The following is an 8350-nucleotide window of genomic DNA, read 5'->3' as shown; positions in this document are numbered from 1 at the left end:
ATCTGCTGAGAGTCACAGTAATGTTCAGATATTTCACTCATAGGAATTTAGGAAATAAATATTGTGGTAATTAAAAGACATAGATATAGAAAAAAATGCTTAGAGACTAATTATAGAACATCTATGTAAAATATCATGTTGTCTTTAAATAATTATTTTTGAAGATTCTAGAACAATTGTCCAATAGAACTTTCTGTGTTGATGAAAAGTTCTATAATTTGCACTGTCCAGTATGGTATCCATTAGCCACATGTAGCTACTGAACATATGAAATGTGGCAAGGGCAACAGAGGAACTGAATTTTAAGTTTTATTTAACATTATTTATACTGAAATACTCACGTAAGGCTAGTAGCCATGGTATTGGACAGTGCAGTTCTAGAAATATGGAGAAATGTTAGGTGAAAATAAATAAGTTTATATGACATGATTACAAGTATGTAAATACCTGTATGTACATAAGGAAAGTGATATTCACAATTAAAATATCTGTTAGGATAGAAGGAAATGGGTGATTTTTTTTAAATGCTGATTAAAAGATCAAGTGAAAATAATACACCACTCCAGCACTGTGCTACTCAATATGGTACCCAGTAGCCTGATGTGGCAATTTTCATTTAAATTAATTTAAATTAAATAAAATTAAAAACTCAGTTCCTCAGTCACACTAGCCACATTTCAAATGCTCAATAGCACACACAGCTAATGTTTACCATTTAGACAGAGGAGATTATAGAACATTTCTACCATTGCAAAAAATTCTATTGTATAGTTCTATGGAACTGATAAAAGGAATGTACTGCAACAAGTCATATGATTATTAGTAATTTCTAAGGGCACAAATGAATTAAAACTCAAAAGTGAATTTAGTGAAAAAGTATAAGGAGGAACAGTGTCGTAAGACCCTATACTTGTAACTTAGATCAGCACTCCGTAAAATATGGGCTGCAAACTAGTGCTGGTTATACTGGTCTATGACTAAATGCTTACTCTCAATTTCATACTTGTTTAGAAACTTTTATAGCAATGTGATAGTTGTTTGTCATCCAAGCATATCACCTACCTTATCTCATTGAACTGATCTAGTTATTAATGAAGCTGCCTGTAGAGTTCTATGTAGTATAAGCTGAATATTAGTTTTAAGCAATAGTAGTCCATGAGTATGGGTCCCCAGTGGGAATAAAAACAGTTCTTTACTACAAATGCCATGTGATTTCACTCATATGTGGAATTTAAGAAACAAAACAGATGAACGTAGGGGAAGGAGAAAAAAAGAGAGGGAAGCAAACCATAGAGACTCTTAACAATAGAGAACAAACTGAGGGTTGCTGGAGGGGAGGTGTGTGAGGGGTGGGCAAAATGGGTGATGGATATTAAGGAGGGCACTTGTTGTGATGAGCACTGGGTGTTACATGCAACTGATGAATCACTAAATTCTACTCCTGAAATCAATATTACACTATAGGTTACTAACTAGAATTTAGTATAAATTTGAAAAAAAAAATTAAAAAACAGTTCTTTACTATAGGCAGTCTGAGAAACATTGGTCCAGATGAAGAAGAGAAAGTAGGATGCTCAGGGCAATTTTTTAAGGGACCTAAAGTAGTTGTTAGTATAGCTTAATGTATACTTGCAAGTGAAATTAAAAATTGAACACTAAGTCTCTGAATGTGATAAACTTAGACTTCATCCCTCCTGCTAGTAGAAATAAGACAAAAGATTCATTCTTCAACAGTGTGAATAAGGATTTTAAAGGAGTTCTTAGTCAGTGCCTCTATTTTGGGTGTCCTGTTTTCCTCCTGGGTACGGAGGAGATTCAACTAGCTAGCCGAATCTTTTCCTTTTAGCAAAATTTCCAACCTAGTGTTTTCCTTTACCCCTCCTAAGCTCCTTTTGGCATACTGTTACACTTAGTTCTTGGTAACTCTTTTCATCTCTTCCCCACAAAGTTAGTTTCAAAGGCTTACAAAATGTCCCAAATGAGAGAATTGTTTTAGACTAAGTGAGCTTCTCACATTTTATTTTAAAATTTCCTTTTTTCACACTTAAGCTTAATTGATTCCCTGATACAAGATATTCAGTTGAATTATTTGTGAAATGCGAAAAGCCTTTTATTACTATAATTAAGGTATAATCTGTTAGCTAAAGCATTGTTTTAATGATACAGGGTAAGCATAATCCTAGATTTACTACTTATTTTTTTAATTGTGGTTTTGGCTGCACATTAAATGACTGCCTATTCCCTAAAATGAAATGCCCCATATGGGCTGTCCAGTTTGTTTTGAGGACCAATTCCACATTTGTGAAATTTGGGGTCAAATGGAAGCAAGTACTTACTATATAATAGTTATTTCTTCTGATTTTAGTGACCTTGCATTTTGGATTAAAAAACATATACATATTCAGTCCTTCATCAATATCATTGATTAATCTGTTACTGATTTTAGCATTTCTTCTTTTTCTCCCTAATTTATCAAATTTGAAAAGGGCTAGAAAACACTTGAAGGAAATCAGTCTGTTTTCAGTAACAGTCTATAAGTAACAGAAAAAGAAATAAATGAATAGTGCTCAGCATTTCTTATTTAAATTTTGTGTTTTTTGAGATTGAAAAAACTGTACATATTTAAAGTATACATAAATATATTGATAGAATGGCATCTTCTGATTTCACTTTAATATTATGATTTGCTTTACTTAGGCAGAATTATAGATAATCATATTATCACTTGGCTTATATAGTATAGTATCTTCAAAAGATGAAAAATAATACTAATGTATTAAGAAAGCATGTTCTTATCTGTATTAAGCTTATTTTATTTGATATTTGGTAATATTATTTTTAAGATACAGTGTATGATTTCCTGATCTGAACAAAGTATTCCATTTCCTCTTAGGATTTGGGTTGTAATAATAGATTTATAGCATTTTCTCATAAATATGTTAAGGTACAGCATTTTAAAAACACGATATTCTTAATATGTAATTAGAGGTTTATATTACTAATATTTTTATATAACACGCTTCAGACTCCTCAGAATATTTGTAGACTTCTAATTGTTTTATTTTATGCAAGTATTGACCTTGAGAATATTGACTAACAGGTTAATATTCTTTCATTCAAATTTTTTTAGTGCTTACTATGTTTTAGGAACTATTTAAGGCTCTTCAGACAGTGTTAAAAAAAAAAAAGTCAAAACCCTTTTCCTCTGGAAGGCTTACATGCTAGTAGTTCTTCAATGAATTTAGCTTTACTGATTTTTCTAATGGAATTTACAAGTATGATCATTTGACAACCCAGGATTTCTCTGTATTTTTCTCAACTTCCCAACTGATAATTCAGTGCTGGGGTAGAAGTTTAAACTAGCCACTTGAAGTTTTGGGTTTATGGAGTAGTGTTTGGAGTATGCAGTATTCTTTAGGGAAGATACTCTTTTTTTGAAAGAAGAGAATGTGGTTATGGAATACTCATGATTTTATCTAATTTCTTTTTTTCAGAACCTACATTTTATAATATATAGGTAGATAGACTTGAACCAGATGGTATGATCTCAGTATAATATTTTACTCTTCTCTCCTCCTTCAGGAAAATCTTTAACTTCCACCACAAGAAGATTAAAAAGAGGTCCCTCCTGCACCAAGAAAGATCTGCAGATCTTTTTCAGTATTCTTGGAGGTGTGGGGTGTGAGAACTTGATCAGTTTGTGTCAACCACCTTGTTCTCTAAAGGTAAGCACTGTGTAGTGAGTGCACACTCATGGGCCCAAGCTCCTAATGCAGGTCTGGTTTTGGAATGCTCCATTGAGGGTTTGAGGCCATCAGATTTCCTCATAGAAGGATGGCCTAGGCAGCCACTTGTCGGCAAGACATCACACACATTCATCAAGAGATGGTTTTCCTTGTTTAGAAGTGAAGCATGTCCTAGAGATGTACGGGTGTTTGTTTAAAAAAATTCCCAATTATAGTAAAACTTGTCTTCCAGTTCAGCCTGCGTTTAAATCAGTTTAATAACTGCTGTGGTTGATCCCTCATCAAGAACTCTTCTTGGATGTCTTGATATTTACATTCAAGAATTTTGAAGCAGTGACAGTGTTTAAGCAGTCTTGTGACTTAATAGCTTAAAGTGATATAAACCACTCTGAAGAGTTGCTTTTCGTGATCTTTTTGAAGCTGCCTCTTACCTTTACTTCAGAGAAAGTCCCTTAAACCATTTTTTAAAATCTGTATTAAGCTTCAGAAAGTATGGAAGCAAAGACCTTCTTAATCTTTAATTGCTTATGTCAGATCCTAATTGAAAAGAATTACTTAAAATGAGCAGTTTTTTTTTTTCCTGGTAGCTTTTTCCTTTCTTTAGGAAATGAAGAAATATACATTGTTGGTTCCATGAGGGAAACCTCATAAAGGATAAATAATGTCTCGCCTTTATTTCTAAACTCTAGTATCAGAAAACCTTATTGTTCTATTGTACAATGTATTGACACCTCCCAAAAAGACCAGTCCTAAATTAAATTGTCATTTGAAAAACATTCATTCACTATGAAAAAGAACAGGAGCATGTTGATTTTGAAAATATCAAGATTAAAAGTAGGTTAGCATTAAATAAGAATAATTTGGACTGCCACCAAGAGACTAAATGTCTAACCAAACATTCATGTTATAGTCACCAGGATACTACGGTATTGACAATGAGGATTTAAAGCACTGATAAAGAAATTAATTGGTCCACATCTAGTTTCATTCATCTTTTTTTCTTTTTCTTAAAGCTCTTAAAGTGATCTTGGAAACTTTAGTTCTAAAAGACATGAACTATTCACGAAACATTAAATTTGGGAGAAATCTGCTGATTTTTGTCTGGTAGCCCTGTCTTTGGTTTATGATAAATTTTATTGTCTTTTCAAAATCTTTGTTCTTCCTATATCTGTATAATAAAAGATATTAAGGAGGAAAAAAACCCTGTGTATTTGCTGTTAGAATGGGAAAAAATGCAGCTGAAACCTTTTTTGAAAGAACCTTGAGAACCAGGTTACTATTTTTTATGAAAATAGTTGAGGAATTAGAACTAGTCCTGCTTATTGTAACTGTAGGCAACTTTAAAAGATTTTTAAATCTTCAAAGTAGATATGATATAGGTTATACAGTGAAGACATAGAGATCACTATTTGGAGATAATCTCTCTCTATATATAATTCTTTTGAATTTTTATTTGTGAGAGCATGTTAAATATTTTTAACTTTATAATAGCATGGGACAGACTAGATGAAGGCATTAACTCTTTGAGCCAGTTGAGAAAAAAAAATTGAATTAAAAGTCACATCAACTGAAAATGTAAGGTGGGATATAAGAATAAATAGATTATTCTTTGGTACCTAAAGTATTATTATAGCTGATTTTTTTAAATCAAAAAACCACCCCCATCTTTTTAAAAATGAGCTCTTACAATAGTATTGGCAATACATTTTGTAAAAGGAAAAATTTATTTCACCATGTTAGAACTAGTATTCTAATTTCAGATCAGTTATGTAGAATGAATATATAAAATGGGGACCAGTGAGATCTTGCCTTCTGTATCTAGAGTATGAAAAATAAGATCTTTTTTTAACAATTCTTATTAATAACTTCTATCACCTCCATTCATATTAGGCAGTAGAATAAACTATTGTTCTTTGATTTTGATAATATATAGGAGTGAAAACCCAACATATTGGCACTAAGGAATTCATCTCTTGGCATTGGAACTAGGATCTGGGGAGATTTTATTTTTATGTATACATATATATACTTAATCATACACACATATACATCCTATATTTATTTCTTATTTTGAATTATGTAAGAATGATTTGTCAAAGATCAGGTTTCTGATTTGTCTCACTAGTACTTAGATGCCGTGTTTTGTTTTTGTTTTTAAAGAGTCGTAGCTAATTCATGGAAACAGTCCCTACTAGAAATTTAGTTTCTTTGGTATGATCATGCCTCCCTATCTACTCTAATAGCTAAAGGAAGGTGAGAGAGGCAGCCCTATGTTCACCAGTATTGATTTTTTAGAGAAGGAACAAGGAAATTCTAGCCCAGCCCTCTCCTTGAAGCCATCTACACCAGCACTGTTCAATAAAAATATAATACAAGCCGCAAATACAAGCTACATGTATAATTTTAAGTTTGTTTTGTAACCACATTAAAAAAGGAAGAAACAGGCAAAATTAATCTTAATTACATTTAAATTAACCTAATGTATCTAAAATATTATTTCAACATGCAATCAGTATAAAGATTTATGAGATGTTTTATTTTTATTCAATGAAATACTCAAAATCCGATGTATATTTTACACTTATAAAAATTTTGTATTGAACTAGCCACATTTCTAGTGCTCAAAAGCCACACATGGCAGTAGCTACTGTATTAGACAGTACAGATCTACACCAAGGGTGGGGCTCCCATTTTAGCATCATCCATGGTGAATTCCACTGGGTAACTGTAAGCTCCCCTAGTTCAGAGTTTCCAGATTTAACAGAACACGAAAAATCAAGAACAAAAACAAAACAGCATGCCCAGTTTAATTTGAATTTCAAGTAAATAACAAGTAATTGTTTAGTGTAATTGTGACTCATGTTATACTTGGGACATACTGAGAAAAAATTATTTATTTAAAATACAGATTTAACTGGGAGTCCTGTATTTTATATGGCAATCCTGCCCGGTTTTAACAGAGTGGAAGACATCATCAGACTTCCTAGATAGTTGTAGGACTAGAGCATAGAGAATCTCTTCCTCCTGGGAGGATTTTGATAACCAACCCCCCCCCCGCCCAAAATCAGTATGCAAACCAGAACTACTGATAGCCCATTTCTTCCTAATTCCCTAAGATGTTTAAGACAGAAGATGGGCTTATATCACAGAGACTCAGTCCTTACAAATTTAAACATTTTGAATCTAAACTATTACGTTAAGCTGTAAGGTTTATGAAATTCTATGACTTGAATGATTAGTTACTTGAGTTTATAAAATAGAAACTGTCTAACAGCTTATTGCTAGTATCACATCTTACAAAAAACATTTCACCCTTGGTGACAGTCTCGGCAGTTTTCAGGGTCTTGGCTATTTCAAGTTATTTTCCCTACCACTGGTTACCACTGCAGCTGTCACATCATCTTGAGTTGGCAAGCATTAACACAAAATATTAGGTTGCTGAATGCCAGGATAAGGCTTACTTTACATGGCAAGTATTTAAGTACTTGTAATTCTGTGCTCTGGTGTTGATCATTGGACCCTGACCCAGTCGACACCCAGTCAGTTCTTAAACCAGTATCTCTCATTCATCCTGAGGCCTTCTTTTCCAGAACAGCTTTCCATTCGTATTTTTTAAACATTTTTAATGTTCCAGTTTTAGCACCGTTTTGAAACATGTAAGTTTCTTTAGGAGTAGATGTATCCCTCTTAACCTCTAGAAGAGAGACCATTTATAATTCGTGTTCTCTAAGGACAGTAATTACACCAGCTCCACACTCCCTCTCAAGGGGAACACTTGCCTTCACGAGGTGAATGACTTCAGTTGTCAGGTCTTCGTTACCAGCCAGGCAGGTAGACCCAGCCGCCAGTGCGGTTGGGGAGTTGAGCAGTTCAGTTTCAGTTATGGCGCATTCCAAATCCATTCATGCTTAGGAGAATGTACCCAAGAGTGTGGATATGTTTATAATTACTGCATTTCCTTCAGAGAACAAGAATTACAGGTAAGGTATGGTTTTTTTTTGTTTGTTTTTTGCAGTGATCCAAAAATTATTTTTAGATAAGAAATTTAAGGATTTGAAAGTATTACTTTTCCCCAGTCACCTAAAATATCTCAGATATATCCTATATTATATAATAGTTTTCTTCCTCACTCTAAGAAGGAATTGAACCTGGAAAGGAGGGGAGTGGGAAGAGACAACTTATTGTCATTTGAGACCTGTGAAAATCACACATTTCCATGCCTAGAAATATCCTCGGTTTATGTAAGAATCTTACTTTGCCTGACTTCTAAGGTCTAAGGTATGAATTATTTTGTCAAATTAACACCTACATCTATATATAGGTAAGGTGTTCAGCTTTTGTGAGCTAATATCTTTAACAGCAGTGAGTAAATTAATGAATTGTGTTTGGGTTTTCACTTTTATTCTCAAGTTTGACTTCCTTTGGTTTAAAGGCTTTAACCTTATTTCTGAAACCAAAATTTAAAGCTGCTGCAAAATACCTTAAAACGTAGCTCCTTTTTTACCCAATAATGTTTGGATGAGCTTTAAAGGGTCCGTGAATCCCCTGAAATTATACTAAAATTTTGTATGTATGTGTTTTTTGCTGGGAGGAGTAAACATAAT

The 8350-nt window shown here is 33.1% G+C and overlaps 1 protein-coding gene across 3 annotated transcripts in view; it reads left to right on the top strand.

Moving 5' to 3' along the window:
* Positions 1 to 8350, top strand: part of ZEB1 (zinc finger E-box binding homeobox 1) — a 191156-nt gene that overhangs the window by 57697 nt on the left and 125109 nt on the right. The window lies entirely within an intron of this gene.

Source organism: Callorhinus ursinus, unplaced genomic scaffold (genome assembly GCF_003265705.2).
Source record: "Callorhinus ursinus isolate GAN/ISIS: 27379988/994484 unplaced genomic scaffold, GSC_fseal_2.0 scaffold62, whole genome shotgun sequence".
NCBI classification, from domain to species: domain Eukaryota; kingdom Metazoa; phylum Chordata; class Mammalia; order Carnivora; family Otariidae; genus Callorhinus; species Callorhinus ursinus.
Note: the sequence above shows the minus strand (reverse complement) of the source record. Positions and strands in the feature narration are given on the sequence as shown.